Here is a 16,002-nt window from a genome sequence, read left to right as displayed (position 1 = left end):
TACACTTCTAGACTATCTACAACAATACCTGTCTCCCTTTACGCAGGAGTGAGGAGAAGCAGATCTATGTGTGTGTTAAATAATCATGAAATAATTAGGCTGAATCAAAAGACTTGTGGGCTTCACAAACACCACAGATGTCCTCATTAGGCAGGACTGCTGATCAGTCCTCAATCCTAGATTTTCAAATAAATCAAACATATCAGCTATTCCAAGTTTTTTGCAAGAATTTTTTATAAGAAAAATTGCTAGGGGTTGCTACTAGCTCTCTCTGTAATAAAACCTAAAAGTGTATCTGTTTCATTACTAAAGGATAAGCATAAGCCACTAGCATGAGAGACCTCCAAGAGATATAGGCCCGCTGAAATATTTATCTATATAAATTTAAAGAGATTAACTATATTGGTTGCACACCAGCAATTTTATGAATTGCTCCTAATTTTTCAAATGTGGAAACAGACTAAAAGCCTGTAATCACTGGGGCTGACAGCCTCACCAGGCCCATAGGCAAGCTGAGGGGGTCCTGGAAGAGGCAGTACCTCAGGCAGAAGGGACAGAGCTAGGGCTAGGCAGCCCTCAGTACTACCCAAAGTGCGCTGCATGGCAATCAATCAGAAATTTAAGGGATCCAGGGCTCCAACTGTCGCTACCACCATAGTAGCGGCGGCGGCAGACAGGAGCTCTAGGCCATTTGTATCGCTGGGCCCAGGGGCAGTTGCCTCTTTTGCCCTGATGTTTGCCCTGATGTTGCCTCTTCCAAACAGAGTAGCCACAATCTGCATATTGCTTCCATTGTTAACAATGGAACACTGCATACTGCCTCCATTGTTAATAATGGAACACTGCATACCGCCTCCATTGTTAACAGAACCTCAACCTAAGTTTTCTCTTGAACCTGTCTTTACAGAGTCCAAGATGATGGTCAAGTTTATCAATCCAAGAGCTGATATCTTCAAACAAGACATTATCATCATCATTATTGTAATTATTATTATTATTATGTATATTAGTTGTCATAAAATCTTACTCTTGACAATAAAGTTTTCCTAGGATAAGCCTGCAACTAGTTTTTCAGCTGGGTAGAAAGGCAGGCTTTTTATAGGGGAAAAAAAATACCTCCCTTCAATGATTCAAAATGACCTCATATTAGAATTTGAAACTGAATACAAAATAGCTTTGATAGTTGTTTTATGAGTATATGGAGTAGAAAAACAAATTTGGCCTATTGTGGGTGGGAGGCAGTGTCTCCTGCTTAGCCTTTTGGGTTCTAGGTGGGCATTACACCCAGTGTTCACTGGTGATATTCTCACCAGATGGATGCAGTCCACAAGCAGTTGCTCCAGCTAATGGGTACAGTTCTTAAGGAGAATCTCAGCTCGTGGGTGCAGTCCATGTGTGGTTTATTTTCCTAATAGGTACAGCTCTTCGCAGCAAACCCACCTGGTAGATTCAATTCCTGAACAGCAGGCTCAGTCTAATGGGCACTGTCCTTGGTGGCAATCCTACGTAGTGGATTCAATTCACAAGCAGCACTTCCACCTTACAGGTGTAGTTCTCAACTGCAATAGGAGAACCCCAGCCCTCCTGCTCCACCCAGAGTGCTGAGAGACTGTTTTGTCCTCTACAATCCTGTAATATCTTGTATTAGCATCACATTAGCTTCCCTGGGTCACTTCCTACCTCTCTTCATATCCCAGCTGACCAACATCCATCCCTGGAAGACACTGCCTTCTAGCTTCCTGCCCTAGCCTGGGTCTTGGCTGCAGCTTCCTCTCGCCTCTCCCCCTAGTTCTCTGGCTGGGTGTGGGATCAGGTAAAATCTCCTCCTGGAGTTCCCAGAGCACATCCTTTTCCCTGGCCTGTCAAAGCAGACCGAGCTGGCTACCATTTAAAACTCTGCTCCAATCTGAGGATGCTCAGCGCAGCCAGAGGGATGGGGCCTCCTAAGCCCAGAGTTGCTCCTTAATACTCTCCTGTTTAGTGAAGGGTTAATACACTCCATCCCACATATACATATATGGACTCAAGTTTCCAAAAAGATTGTGAATGTGTGTATACGTACAGCCCAGTAATAACAATCATGCTTGAATTTGTAGAATTCAAAGTGTTTTGTAAAGTTTGAGTAAGTACTATCATCCCATGTGGCCCAACCTGTGCTGTTTCTTGCAGCTGTCATTGGCTGGTAACAGTGAACTGCAGCCACTGGAAACAGCAGGGCTCCATGCCTGTGGACACTCAGGTAAGCAAATTATCTCGTGGCCAGCCAGCGGCTTATCTCGGTTAGCTGCAACCCTAAGTTTAAAAATCCTGTACTAGACCATACGGTGCATACTCAAACAGAAAATTCAAAAGCAGTATGGTAAGGAAAATAAAAAACGAGATACTGGTCACTCTGATAGGTTCTCTCCCTAACATAATTTAGACATTCTGAGGCCCTGGAGGTTTTTTGCCTTCCTCTGTAGCATGGGGTACAGATCACAGCTAGAGGATTCTCTGCATCTTGGGGTCTTCAAAGTATTTAAAGGCTTCAATATCTGAGATATAGGCGAGAGGATTATTCTGGGAGGGGTGGGTGAGAGTCTGTGGCCTGCACTGTGCAGGGGGTCAGACTAGATGATCATAATCGTCCCTTCTGACCTTAAAGTCTATGAGTCTATCTACTGCAATCAAATAAGTTTGAAATATAGCAGTGCTCAGCAGTTCTTTTGTTGGAAGTATCTCCAACATCAACAGGACAACAGAAGCTCAAATGCATCAGTGAACTCAGCAGGATATATAATCCAATTAAAAACACAGCACATACTCCACTTATCTTAAACCAAAGAATTTACAGCTGTAATAAATCTAATTACAAAGTGATGATGTAATAGTCAGATGCTATCTATTGTTTATTCACTAGGTCAAGCACTCATTTAAAAACGAGTTTCCAATTTTACTTAGACTACTTCCATTGTGATAGCTTTTTTATGAAGCAGAACCTCAGTGCTCTGCAGCGCATCTTTCCTTGTACTATATGTGTTTTTTAAATAATAAGCCCTTCAATTATAAGTAAAGTAGTGCATGTCTCTTGCCAGCATACTAGACTATAGATAGATTTAGCTTTTTGTTCTATTTGAATGGACACATGATGTTCCTTTAAATAAATCTAAAATTAATCACAAGTTTGCCCAAAATACAAAGAGAAACATTAACATCAGGGCATCTCTTGTCCTGTAGCATGATAGAGTTTTTCACCTGAGTACTGGAAAATGGAAAAAAGTGATCATTGTTTATCTTCAGGTTTTATCTGCAGCACAAAGAAAACAGGGCAGACAGTATGATTAATAGGGTTCAGTTTCTCTGAGGTAAAAAGTGGAACAGACTGTCACCTGCTTTCAGTAATTCGATTTTTCAGACATCTAGGGAAAGTACGAGTAGACAAGGAGGATGAGTAAATTCTAATTCAAGATTTTCCAGTTCACAAATTTTTATAGCTCTATCAGCCAGGATGTGAATGACAACTTGTTTTACAGATGGATGTGGGCAGGACTCAAAGTGAAGATATTGATTCATGCTGTATGTGTAAACAAAGAAAAACTTGTTCATAGATTAGCTCTCTTCTTATTACAGTCTGCAATCCAAAAAAGGTGATGAACTTTGTTTCAGAGTTGTTACTGTAATATTTATGGAAGGATGACGGTGAGGTAAAAACAAACTTTTTTATTAGGACACATTTGAAAGCGTGCTAACATCCAAACATTTTGGTCTCAAATTAGAGTCAAAAGAGATGGGTCTTTTCAGAAAGACTTTAGATACTGTGCATAAGAGTGAAATGCATCATAGAAATTGAAGATTTTCAGGAATTTCCAAGTCTCTTATTTTTTTATTTGGAAAGCTAAGTATTCCTACAGCTACTCACATATATGTCTCATGACAACGTTCTATTTTTTCAGTAATAAAGCACTGTAATATACCAGCAGTACATGAATTAAGAGGAAATGTTATGCTTATTCTCACTTTTTATGTCTAATACATACTATAGAAGGGGAAGTTAGTTTAATAATGTGATCAATTCCCTGCATATTTTGTACACTGTAAAAGCCAGCAAGGCAGGTATCAGAAATGGTTGAATATATTTTGAAAGAAATAAAGTTTCCTCAAAATCAAAATGTTCCATGTGACTGTTAATTTTGGAATGGAAAAGTTTAAAAATGAATTGTTTTGACTCTCATTTTTATTCTTATTTATATTACTGAATATCCTATATTAAATCACATTAATTTTAATATATTGTTTATTACATACTATATTTAATGTTATAAGTTATAACATTGAAATATTCTATCCAATTATTTTTCAGTGTTTCCAAATTGATTCTTCCAGAATTTCCATTCTGAAAAAAAGTCAAAATATCAGCTTTTCATTCAGATTCAGAATGAAAATAAAAAGAGTTCAAAATGTTGGAATTTCCTCTGACATGGAAATTCAGGTGACTCTGTTGGATATGACTGTTGCATACAATTAATTTCCAATAGTAATGGAAATAGTTTGATCTTCAACTTATAAGTGTCACTATAAAGCACAATTTCATTTTTAACTGAGAGACTGAGGCATGTCGGTTGGTCATTCCCAGACAGGATATCAGACTAACTGATGACAATGGTAGGAGAATGGCAACAAATATGTTCCTATATTGGATATATTGATTAAGTATTTTACAGCTCACTTCTTTTTTCCGGGATGGTTTCACTTTGAGATGAGCTATGGTTCTGTGAAAGATACTGATAATAATGGGGCATCCAAAACACTTCACTGAACTTATCACAAGTCTCCACCATCAATAACAGACCACAACAACAGACCACGATACAAACAATATCAGGTGACAGCAATCTATTTTCAGTGGGACAGGCTATGAGTTAAAGGTAAATTCTGCCCCAAGCCTTTTCCTGCATATCCCTGGAAAGTTTTGACAAGGTTGAAACAGCTGGGATTTCCACCATTGGGCACCTCTGAATCAACTTCAGATATGCTGATGTAACAATACACTTGGCTAAAACTACTGATGCAATGCAATGAAAATAAGAATCTGCAAAATGAAATTGTCGAGGAATATGATTATCCCTGATAATCGGATAATGAGAAATGAAACGTATAAACATTAACATGATTTACAAAAAAAGATAGAAACAGACATGATTAACAGTCAAACTGTAGAGACAGCAGATTATTTAAGTTATCTGTGGTCATACATATCCAACCAAGGAAATTGTTCCAAACAAATTGGAAGATGACTAGGAATGGCTTGCTCAGTCATGGCTTCCTTTACAAAAGTTTGGAAAAAACTTGGCATCTCAATATGTATGAAGATTCATCTGGTAAAAAGTTTAATTTTCTCCACAGTGTAATATGCATGTGAATTGTAGGAAGTTAATGCTACCGACAAGAAGAAAACAAAAACCTGTGAGCTGTAGTGCTGGAAAAGACTCTAACATATCTATTGAATGGAAAAGATGAATCCTTGGTTTAGAAATATTAATGGAGAGAAACAGATCCTGTTGTTGGAAATCAAGTACAAACTTATGAATTTTGGTCAAATCAGATGTAGAGATGAAAATAACGAACGTTGTCATGAGACATATATGTGAGTAGTTGGATCATTGTAGAAAATGACCACTGAAGATGGATAGGTGTGCAGTACAGTCCAACAGACCGTTGGGGGAAAAGCTGCCGATGGCTCAAAGCTAGTAATGGATTGACAGGGTTTTTGAAAAAGATGCTAGATCATCAATATTCCTGCATGAATAAACGGATTTTACTTACAGTTTTTAAAACATTCTCAATGTGCCACTATAGCACCTCAAAATAAAGCAGCCTGGAATAAAATTAAGGCGTGGAAGAATTCAATGGTTTTTATGAATTTGACAGATAATATCAAAGTTTATTATTAAGCTTTTTTAGATTTTTATTGACTGAAATTTTCATACTGTCAAAATAGCTAATACATTCTTAAGCAATATCTTTATTATTTTGTTTATCTGTAAATTTTGGTTATGGATGGGAATATTTTTTCATTGGCTTGTGTATGTGTCCAGTGAAACTGACATTTATTGAAAAAAATACTTAAATGAAATGGACAGTCGCAAAGTAGAAACAAGTAGCATGGAAATAAACATACTGTTCATTCAATAAATCAGCTCCCATCTCATTCGCTTAACATTTGATTAGATGTTAAGAGCTGCACTGGGAGAGCTTTTGAGTAAGATTAGACAGGATGCAGGTAATTAATCTTTAACATTTGCATATAATGCTTTCCTCCGACCAGTGCTGCTTTTTCTTAGCCTCCAAGAATAGTGTTCTTTCAAGCATAACACTGCATCTCCCTTTCAGGGTTTAAATAGAGAATTCAAAAATGGAGTGGTCTTCAGGATCAACTGAGGAATTTGGGCTTCCCTCTTGGGCTGCATCTCATGATTTTTGTATCTTCAGGGCTTTCCATCACTTAGGTTCCTTGCCAAATGCTGGGTTTTCATAGTTTGTTGATAGGGGAGACTTGGCCCATTTTCTCTACCAGAATCTGAACCAGAGCCCAGCGGTAGGGAGCTATGCCCTGCAACCTCTGGTCATATGTAACTGCCTCTCTGGATCACTTCCTATCAGTGCCCTCTCTTTCCACAGGATAAGAAATGAATATAGAATAAAGAGTCACCGCTCCCTTTGCAGACATAGTCAGATCACTGTTAGTCACCAGAGAGCAAGACCTCCTTCCCAGGAGCTCAGAGTGTAGTTTAACTCACCACCACTGTCTACCTGACACTGAGCTACTCTGCTTCCCTTCTTTTAAGCTCCTCTTTCTGGCTGTTTAGGCTTTTGCATCTGTGGTGAGGTAGGGGCCACCTAGGCCAACTGCAGCTTTTTAACTCCTTTTTCAGTATGGGGTTTGCATACCACATCACACCTCCCTTGTTATTAGGTGTCATTTAGTGGTCACTTGGGGACTCTTCCAATGCCTACTGAAGTCACTAGGAAGCCTTTACACTGACTTCAACAGGCAATAGATCAGCCCATCAGTGCCCCATGCCATTCCCCTCACATTAGGATAAATGTCCTAAAACTTCCAACAGATGAAACCTTAAAGAGCGTTCAATGCTCTCTGGTCCTTTCTGTGTGTTTCTCTAGGGAAAGGGCATCTCACCACTGTTTCTCTCTTCCTTAAACTCTTAACACATTCCTGTTATAGGTGAGAGTTCTCCAGCATATATCCATCACTGGTAGTTCTTTGGTGGGGGACCAGCTTTGTGCTTTTAACAGAGTTATAATGCAAAACACTTGCAGTGGAAAATTACTAAAATGAAGGCCTGTGTGTTCAAATCTGCCTTCAAGAGTCCAGGATGGAAACAGATTTCTTTGCTTTTGGTCAACCAGAAGTCAGAGTCTTGATACAAGAACCACTTTGTGAAATTCTCTGGCATGTGTTAATCGGAAGGTCAGACTATATGAAAATAGTCTCTTCTGATATTAAATCATTGATCTCTTGAATGTATTACCCATTTTGACTATAAAATGCCCATTTTCAAGCAAAACTGCTTCAGGTGAAAATCTCTTTTTCAAAGGGTATGTCTACACTTGCAGCCTATTTCAGAATAGGGCTGCAAATGTAGGCATTTGGAATTGCAAATCAAGCCTGGGATTTAAATATTCCGCACTTGATTTGCATCTTCCCAGCCGGGCCCCATTTTTTGAAATTTACAAGTCCTGAATAACTGCCTGCATCTACATGCGGTAGTGAAATGGGCGTTCGAAATAAAGCCCTATTTCGAACTACTTGTTAAACCTCATTGCAGGAGGAATAACAGGTAGTTCAAAATAGGGCTTTATTTCAAACACCCGTTTCACTGCTGCGTGAAGACATGGGCAGTTATTCCGGGCTTGTAAATTTCAAAAAATGGCGCACAGCCGGGAGGATGCAAGTCAAGCACGGGATATTTAAATCCCAGGCTTGATTTGCAATTCCAAATGCCTACATTTGCAGCCCTATTTCAAAATAACCTGCAAGTGTAGACATACCCAAACAAAGATGTCTTTATAGTTTGAAAATGCATGCTATTCCATATTTTGAATATGAGCCTTTTGACTAAATTTCAGGAATGTGAAATCTCCAGAAATAAACAAAAAAGGTATCACTTGTACCCAACTTTAAAAGATTAATCCTTAGCAAACTTTAGCTTTTTATTTTCTGAACTGTATCCATTTTGTGGTCCAGATCTTCAGATGGAACTATGCAAATTTACACCAACTAACTGGTCTAGTGAGTCTTCAAATTGATTTGGTCTGACCTGTTATTACTGCTTCTTGGAAACAAGATTTTGGACTTGTATATGTGTATAATTTACCAGTTACTATCTGATAAACACATATAGCACAAATGATTCAGCTAGCGATGGGCCATTTTCACAAATCTGACTTTGTGTCACTTCCCCAACCAAATCTGAATGTGATCTTATTACTCTAGTTCAGAGGTTTTCAAAGTTGGGTCACAGGTAAACTGCTGGCAGGCCTGCACTGTTTTGTTTATCTAAGTGTCCGGAGCCATGGAGCCATGCAGCTCCTATTGGCTGCAGTTCACCATTTACAGCCACAAGAGACTCCATAGCTACGAGGTTCCATAGCTACAGACACTTAGATATACCAAAATGGTATGGGTCCAACAGCAGCTTACCTGGTGGGACCGTGATACAACTTTGAAAACCACTGTGCTATTGCCACCTTTTTCACCATATGCTGAAAAGTATTACCACACCCTCCTGTTCTCTCAATTATATTGAATCATCACCATCTTGCACTTCTATGACAGCTTTCATCCAATGACTTCATGGCACTGCAAACTTAAATCCAGCCTTAGTACACCTTTGAAAGATGATTAAGTACAGGTTGTACCTCCCTTAACTGGGACTCTCTGGTCTGCCAACATCCATGTTCCAGCATGGGCCACTGACGTTCCTGGACCAGAAAACCCAGGAAGAGGGAGGTCCGGTGGTGGGGCAGGAGTGTCGTAAAGGGCACCAGTGACTCAGCCAGGAGCCCAGAGCATGGGCGATGGGAAGGGGGAAGATGGATGGCATGGCAGGGAGGACTGGCCCCAGTGGAGCTCCCTGGTCCCAACAGCCCTGGCCAGGGAGTTCCGACTCCAGCAGCAGCCAGGAAGCTCTGGCCCCTTCCCCAGCTGTGGAGCTCTAGCAGTGTTCTGGCTCCAGCAGCTAGAAACTCCAGCCCCAGTCCCAGCAACAGGCAGGGAATTCCATCCCCAGCCGCGGAGCCAGGCGGCTGTGGAGCTCTGCCCCGGCTGCGCAGCTCTGGCTGTGGCACTCCAGCCCTGGCAGCAGCAGGGCTGGGGAGAGCCCCAGGCAGCAGCAAGGATAGGCTGGAGCCCCAGCCTGGTGGCAGCATGGCTATGAGGGGAAGAACCTTCCCTGGTCTGGCAAATCCCTTTGTTCAGGACCAGTCAGGTCCTGAGGGTGCCAGACCAGTGACATCCAGCCTGTACAACTAAAGGATTAGTGTTCATAAAAGTATAACCTGTGGCACATGGTGGTTGTTTGGAATAGAACCTAGGAATTTTAACTTCTGTCTACTAGACAACTCTGCCTCACACTCCTGGTTCATATCACCAATAATTCATTTGCTTATTAGGTGGTGTCATGATCCCCCAAACAGAGCAAAGAATAACACGAAGCAAAAACCTAGAAGTGAAAACCATTCTAGACCATCACCACAGCTTGTTCCCTTTCTTCTTTTCTCATATTATGTTAAGATGGCAGCCTATTAGTTTAATACATGAAACTGGGTACATTTAATCTAACACCAAGCAAAAATACCACTCTCTTTTCAATACATTTGCCAATATGTAATTCTGATTAGTATTAATGTAAGTTATCAGTATGCATGCATTGAGAATCTCAGCTTTCTGTAACCCCTCTGGTTGCTTGTTCTATAGGTCTGAAATATGATTACAATTCCGTATGTTAAGAACAACTATTAGAACAATTATTAGAAGAATTATTATCAGTTTAGAAAAGAGGAGACTAAGGGGGGATATGATACAGGTATATAAAATCATGAGTGGTGTGGAGAGGGCCGATAAAGAAAAGTTATTTATTAGTTCCCTAAATAGAAGAACTAGAGGACACCAAATGAAATTAATGAGTAGCAGGTTTAAAACTAATAAAAGAAAGTTCTTCTTCACACAGCGTGTAGTCAACCTGTGGAACTCCTTGCCCGAGGAGGCTGTGAAGGCTAGGACTAAAAGGGTATGTCTACACTACCACCCTAGTTCGAACTACGGTGGTAATGTAGTCAACCGGAGTTGCAAATGAAGCCCGGGATTTGAATTTTCCAGGCCTCATTTGCATGTTGCCGGGCGCCGCCATTTTTAAATGTCCGCTAGTTCGGACTCCGTGCCCGCGGTTACACGCGGCACGAACTATGTAGTTCGGACTAGGCTTCCTAGGCTACCTAGTTCGTGCCGCGTGTAGCTGCAGGCAGGGAGTCCGAACTAGCGGACATTTAAAAATGGCGACGCCCGGCAACATGCAAATGAAGCCCGGGAAATTCAAATCCCGGGCTTCATTTGCAACTCCAGTTGACTACATTACCACCCTAGTTCGAGCTAGGGTGGTAGTGTAGACATACCCTAATAGAGTTTAAAGAGAAGCTAGATAATTTCATGGCGGTTAGGTCCATAAAAGGGTATTAGCCAGGGGATAAAATGGTGTCCTTGGCCTCTGTTTGTCAGAGGCTGGAGAGGGATGGCAGGAGACAAATCGCTTGATCATTGTCTTCGGTCCACTCTCTCTGGGGCACCTGGTGCTGGCCAATGTCGGCAGACAGGATACTGAGCTAGATGGATCTTTGGTCTGACCCAGTACAGCCATTCTAATGTTCTTATGTTCTTAAGGGATGAAAGGACACACATATATGATGTCTGGCTCTTTGTATAGAAATAGAATTTTCAGCCATATTACTGTTTAAGAACTCTACCAAAAAGTGTTATGTGGTTGATGAAACTACTTATTGATTTAAAGCAAAAACCTACAATAATCACATGAATGAAAACACTTTGAATTCCCTCAAGAGCAATTATTATTTAAAGAATGCAAGTTATTTAGTGATGTTGCTTATCACAGCTTTAATCTCTCTCAACAGAGAAACTGTAAAAGTGCTGAAAATGGATTATCAAAGTAAACAGAGGAAGAGATGAAAAAGCCTGATTTAAAACCAAAACAGATTTTAAAGTCCCCTCCCCCCACCCAAGGACATAGTTCTGCCCTGCATGTTCCCAGGTGGCTCCGATTGAAGTGAAATCCTGCCTTTGTGCAGTGTTTGGTCTGAAGCACATGAACTCATTACTGTTTACTGATGGACAGCTGCAAGTCCAATATTATGCTATAAAACTTCCACAGACAAAATTCTCTTTCTTTGTATGTATTTAAATTTAATCTAACTACAACTCTGGGTTCACCTATGAACTTGTAGCCCCATCCTGCAAACTCCCATGACTAATCTCCAGGGCTGGTTCTAATAGGCAACAGAGCTTAGGCTTGTATGCAGTTATGAAATGAAATGGTCCTATTTGGAGACAAAATAAGTTTCCTCCCTTACTTCATATAAGGAGTGTGAGCATTCTACTCTGTATCTGTCTTCCAGCTCTGCTGAAAAAGAATAAGCAAGGACAAAAAACCATCCACTTAGCTTAAAAAGTCATGAGATTTAGAAACAAACTCTGGGTCCTCTGCATGCTTTCTGGATTTTGAAACTTCAGGGTCCATATTTTCTTGACAACTACAGGGAGGGAAACAAACTTTTATTTTTGAAATGATAGCTAGTTTTTTCACATAACCCCCTGATTCCAAGAAGCTGAGCCTTTAAGAAAAAACCTACCAAGATTGCAAACTTGCAATAAAATCTCACTACTTGGACCCAAAGCCTTCTAGGCTTGGCTGGACTTCAGAGTTTAGAATATCTAAAATCAAATACTTAGTCTGGTAAAATCCTACCTCTTTTTTATTTGCATTGTATCTCTCAATCAGGCTTTTTACTTTTAAATCCCCTGGTATCCAAATGTCCTTTTTGGGAAAGGCAGGGTCATTTAAACATTGAATGCTGTCTGCCTGTAGTTTTTGTTAATCTTATCTTCAGAGCCAGGCCCACAATTAACCTACAAGCCACTCAAACTAAGTTATCCCTATCCTGAATTTTTTTTCAGATTGATAAAGCAATATTGCTACTCCTACTCATCTTAAGGATACAGAAGTCAACATTCACGGGTATTGAAGAGCCATGCAGATGCTGGGTGTCTTGCTGCTGGAGACATTACTCCTGGATTTGACATCAGGTCCCCCTCATTTTTAGTTGGAGCAGCAGAAGGCTAAAATAATCCAACATGCAGCACAATAGATTATTTTGTATAAATGCAGAAAAAGTGCAAATATAGCTGTCTGCATTACTGCCATCCTCTACTTTTATGGGCCAAATAATGTTGTGCTGAAGAAAAGATAATAGTAGTCTTCCCATCTCCATAACTGTAGCTACTGAAAGTAGCCAAAATAGAAGCCATAGCAGGGTACCTGTGTTGCACAATGCCCTAAACTCAGTCCAGCTTCCATATTCATTTGCCATGATATAAATATGGAGAATTCCATTGACTTTTGTTGACTTCACTGGAGGTATTTTCAAGTTAAACCAGTGAGACATCTGAATCTGGTATTTTCTTATTACAAGTCTTCCCCACATCATGATATTAATATTCTAAAACAAGTTCAATTGTAAGTAGCAAGTGTGCAGTGCTTTAGCCCGACTGTACTTGAGCCTGTCACTTGGCCACATAAAACAGACTTACCTTAAACAGTTTTCACTCAGATAACTACCATGAATGTCCTGCTCCACCAACCCCTTCCTCCACAAACGAAACGAGCCATTTTTAGCTGTACATGTCGGTTTGTTTTTAAACTGAATTTGATTTCTGAGGCTTCTGACCCCCTGGAGAGATCACTAGGCTAAGTTAGGTGTAATTTAGGTGTAATTAAATTATGATGATAAGGAAAGATAATTCTAAGACATGTGAAGGCCTGATGTGTAGCCTGACTGGGAAGAAAAACTGGCTCTTGGCATAATTTAATGCAATCTAAGGATGCTTTGAGGTAAATGGATTAGAGTGTCTCCATAGGGTCTTCTCCATGGCCTAGGAATCACCAATGTCGCTATTCTTTCTCCAGCCCACTCAGGATTCCTCTTACGCTAAACTGGAGGTGAGAGAGAAGTGGGTGACATAGAGCTCACTAAGCCAGATTTATATCTCACAGGGATTCACTCTACATCAGAGGATTTATGCTTGCTGCTGAATTGCTCCTAAAGGGACTTAGGAGAAAGGATCTAACCCTTTGTGCCTAAGAATCAGCTGAATTTTAAATGGTAAAGATTTGCAGCTACTCAGGCCATTTTTGAATATTTCTTTTATCAATGATATAAATAATTTAAAATGTGGTGCTTAATAACTGATACTTTTCATAATGTTGCACACCAATATCCTTTGCTGAAATAAACAAGCATAAACCCTCTCTCAGGGCATATCACCATGGGACAACATGCATACCATCCAATATCTGAATATTTTATGGCGTTTATTTTTCCTATTTCCTGATCTTCTACCTTTGTGACTTATGATGAGTAGGTCCCAGAGTTAGTCCTTTTATGGCACCCAGGGTGAAACTCAAACAACATACTCTTTTTGTCTCCCACTTCATAGTTCTCTTGTAGATTTTGCTGGGCTCCCTCATTTCTAGTCCAGGTAGGCACTGTATGATGGGACCAAGTAAACTCCCTGCACGCTTGAATGCCTCAGCCAGAGAATCTTCAAATGCAGGGTGCCCTACGAAAGTATGGCTAAGGGAAATATATGAGCTATGAACCAATATCAGAAAGTAAAGTGTGTTTGTGAACAAGAGTTGAAAGATGGCAAATTGAAGAGTCACTTAAATAAGGAAATACAACCATGCTTTGGAGAAGTATATGAGGGGGCTATTTAAAATGGCCACCCCCTTTGATGTTTCCCTCCCTTATATAACAATGTTACACAATCTCAGCTATAGTCACATTCTTCCAACAACAAAAACAGCACTATACCTAAAGGTGCTCTCTCTCCCTCTGGACTTAACTTCAGAGGTTCTGCCCAGAACCATCTCCAGGTTCTCCTGCAGGCACACAACAGAATTAAAGATGGAAGCCAACACCCACTGGAGTAATGGAATGACTGCCATTGACATAAATCAGGATCCATATCAATTTAAAAATACCTCAATACTGGGCGTCAGATTTCATGAACAATGCGGAGAAATTGGAGAAGGTCCAGAGAAGAACAACAAAAATGATAAAAGGTCTCGATAGCATGATAACATGATAGCAGTTTTCAAGTATCTAAAAGGGTGTTATAAGGCGGAGTGAGAAAAAATGTTCACCTTGGCCTCTGAGGATAGGACAAGAAGCAATGGGCTTAAACTGCAGCAAGGGAGGTTTAGGTTGGACATCAGAAAAAACTTCTGCCTGGTCAGGGGGATTAAACACTGAAATAAATTGCTTAGGGTGTTGTGGAATCTGCTTCACTGGAGATATTTAAGAGCAGGTTAGACAGACACCTGTCAGGGATGATCGAGACAGGGCTTGGTTCTGATGTGAGGGCAAGGGACTGGACTTGATGACTTCTCGAAGTCCCTTCCAGTTCTAGTGACCTATGATTCTATTTACAGTGAATATATATACACATACTATATATTTTAGAGAGTTTGCCTGTTTGTTTGATCAAGAACTCTTCCTAAAAGAACTTAAAAAATGAGTGGTCCTGTAGCACCTTATAGACTAACAAAAATATAGATAGTATCATGAGTTTTCGTGGACACAACCCACTTCTTCAGCAGATGAGTGCCTCTTGCTCCACTCATCATCTGAAGAAGTGTATTGTGCTGACTAAAGCTCATGATACTATCTATTTTTTGTTACTCCATGAGGAGTAACGGTAGTTCGGAATAGGAAGCCTACTCCGAACTACCTAGTTCGTGCCGCGTGTAGCCACGGGGCACGGAGTCCGAACTAGCGGACATTTAAAAATGGCGGCGCTCGGCAACATACAAATGAAGCCCGGGAAATTCAAATCCCAGGCTTCATTTGCAACTCCGGTTGACTACATTACCACCCTAGTTCGAACTAGGGTGGTAGTGTAGACATACCCTAAGGTGCTACAGGACCACTCATTTTTTAAGTTTTTTTAAGTTACAGACTAATACAGCTACCCCTCTGATCACCGTAAAAGGTAAGATCTAGTACCACCAAATTCAGTATACAGCTTCTTCTTATCATAACTTAAAGCAGCATAAGGTTTTGGGTATGCCAAGAAAACAGGATGTGCCTGGAATGGAATTGCTTCTCATAAAGCCAAATGTAAAAGAGAATCACCAAACAAGTACAGTCCTCATAATTCAGTGAACGTTGACAGAGACTGAACCAAGATGAGCCAGAAAAATAGGATGAACCTAGAATAGGACTGCTTCTCAATATACTTTACAGAAAAGAGATACAATGGAGAAATTTGGATTAGTTCTCTGTTTTCGCACTACCAATGCTGGGTAAATCTGCTGGCATATATATTTCTCTGACAAAGATGTTAAAAGTAAAATTGTGATTTCACACAAACTGAGTTTTACACCACCACTGAATCTTCACACAAAAGGTAACAATTATATACATATTCATTGATTCTGAATGCAGTCATCTGCTTAGCTATAATTTTGATTTCAATGCAAATACTTTAACAGATTGTATTTTATGTATGTGCCTTTTTTATGACACAAGGAACTACATTTTAAATGTAGCAAAACTCTCCTCCGGGTAATTTGCATCTTTATGTTCTATTATAGAATTTCCTATTTGGATTTCCATCTGGTCTCCGATATCTTTCTGCGTTTATTATGACTTTAA

General features: G+C 40.1%; 1 protein-coding gene and 1 long non-coding RNA gene across 18 annotated transcripts in view; one reads left to right on the top strand and one right to left on the bottom strand.

Annotated features, from left to right (window-relative positions):
- The window catches only part of MAGI2 (membrane associated guanylate kinase, WW and PDZ domain containing 2), a 1,124,289-nt gene that overhangs the window by 513,291 nt on the left and 594,996 nt on the right, over positions 1-16,002 (bottom strand). The gene's annotated exons all lie outside the window — the stretch shown is intronic.
- LOC112544808 (uncharacterized) lies at positions 866-12,481 on the top strand. The gene is made up of 3 exons (XR_003088141.2): positions 866-981; positions 2,170-2,239; positions 12,242-12,481. It is a non-coding gene; the product is annotated as an uncharacterized LOC112544808 (long non-coding RNA).

The sequence above is a fragment of the Pelodiscus sinensis genome, chromosome 1 (genome assembly GCF_052426305.1).
Source record: "Pelodiscus sinensis isolate ZL-2025 chromosome 1, ASM5242630v1, whole genome shotgun sequence".
NCBI lineage: Eukaryota > Metazoa > Chordata > Testudines > Trionychidae > Pelodiscus > Pelodiscus sinensis.
Note: the sequence above shows the minus strand (reverse complement) of the source record. Positions and strands in the feature narration are given on the sequence as shown.